We start from the raw sequence: 1,957 nt of genomic DNA, 5'->3' as shown, positions 1-1,957 counted from the left end.
CACAACCCACTGCTTCTGACAGTTCTCAGCACTCTATCCCAAGTGGGGGCTATGAGGAGACAAGATGTGGAAAACCCTGCCTTACTACTGAGATATTTCCTCCCACAGATGGTGGTGGCTTGTGGGTTTAGGTATATCAATCTGGTCTCATGCTTAATCTTTTCGCTCTGGCATGGGAAATATTATTCCATACCCTTATTTAAGAGTAAAACAACTTTCCTATCCAGGCCACTTTCAAAAGCTGGAGATTCTGAGGGTGGAGACTCAGATAAAGCATGCAGGGAGGGTTACCCCACAAAGCCCTCACGTGCATTTGGATAGAGCATGATTGGAGTTCCTTTGCCTCACCCCTTCTCCCAAACCAAGAGGGAAGAGGGGGTGACGTTACGAACCGGCCTGAGATATATGGCAGTGCCAGCTGCCCCCTACCCACCCTGTCCCCACTTTCTCCACTCTACCAATTGATGCCTGTTCCTCAAAACTTTCTGATCACAAAAGGATAGCCCCCACCTGCTGTGGCTCAATTCTGGGCCTCTGGGAGCATGGCAGGGCTAGGGATCTCTTCTTCCTCCTCCCGAAAGTAGGCTGGCTTTCCCTGTGAGCTGGGAGCTTGCTGGGCCTTCAGTGGACACGAGGCTACCATATGGTTGATGCTCTGGCAGAAGTGGCAGTTGGGCTGGGGTGGCCATTTGCATTCCCTGGCATGATGGTCTAGACCTCCACAGTTGTAGCACATATCTCCCTTTGATCTGCGTTTCTAAATGTTCTTCCCTTTGGGCCGCCTCTCACTCCCAATACAGAACACCCCACCAGGGCCAGTGACTTGGATAGATTCCAGGCTCTTGGCAGACTACTTAGAGGTGAACTCCATGGCCTCACCCTCCTTCAGGCTCTGGAAGCCCTCCATGTGCAGCTTACTCTGGTTCACAAAGACACCCACCGGGGGGTTGAGTGCGACCCTGGGGTGGGCAGTCATGGCTAGGAAGCCGAATCCCATGCACATATTGAACCACTTACATATGCCAGCACCATGCATCAGCTGCAGCTCCTCAGTGGCCCCAGCCGCGGACTCCGGTGCCTCCTCTGGCCCCTTGGCGCAGCCACCTGCAAACTGCTGGTTTGACACGGAGTCCATGGTAGTCGGCAGAGTCCAAGGCCCTGGGCCCCTGGTCAGGCAACTACAGGCCCAGAGAAGTCCGGAGGCAAAGGGGTGGTTCGGAGAATAGACTGCTACATCTTCCCCAGCACAATAGTGGTGTGAGAGCCCACAGCTGTTTTTGGCTTGCTTTCTCTTTCTGGACTGTGGCTGTGCTTCTTCTTTTTATTATTTATTTGACAATTGTTTAAGGCCATGTATTTTCATCATCTTTTCATAAGTATACTTTAAAAAACTTTAAATAGAACTGCAAGCATCTTGGGGTAAGACTGTGATTGAACTGTTTTTCTGCTCTGTCCACAACAAGTACAACACAGATATGCAACATTTTTGATTGGTTTATTTCCTTTTCAATGATAGTAAGTAAGATTATGGAAATCACTTTTGGGCAACTTGAAATTTCTCAACTTGTGTTTTAAAAAATGTGTCCAGTTGGTAAGGGAGACAGTGACCACCTTCACTCTTGCTCTAAAAAATACACAAAATAAAACAAAAACAACTGGTATTGTTTCTAAAGAGCATCTTTGGTTATTCTCCAAGCCAAAACAGACTACTATTTAAAAGGTAACTGTTCATTATATTGAATTAACCATAAGAAATTACCAGTAATCCACTGGCTTTGATTAACAGAAAAATAGACAAGATGAAAAGAAAAAGGGCTATGTACCAGATGAAGGAAAAAATTAAAACTCCAGAAAAACAACTAAATGAAGTGGAGATAGGCAACATTCCAGGAAAAGAATTCAGAATAATGAGAGTTAAGAGATCCAGGACCTCGGAAAAGGAATGGAGGCAAAGATT

The 1,957-nt window shown here is 46.7% G+C and overlaps 1 pseudogene; it reads right to left on the bottom strand.

Moving 5' to 3' along the window:
* Positions 1-520: 520 nt before the first annotated feature.
* On the bottom strand, positions 521-1,135 carry LOC116749490 (annotated as a pseudogene).
* Positions 1,136-1,957: the final 822 nt, after the last annotated feature.

This window comes from Phocoena sinus, chromosome 2 (assembly GCF_008692025.1).
Source record: "Phocoena sinus isolate mPhoSin1 chromosome 2, mPhoSin1.pri, whole genome shotgun sequence".
Lineage (NCBI taxonomy): Eukaryota > Metazoa > Chordata > Mammalia > Artiodactyla > Phocoenidae > Phocoena > Phocoena sinus.
The sequence above is the reverse complement of the archived record's forward strand: the minus strand, read 5'-3'. Positions and strand labels throughout refer to the sequence as shown.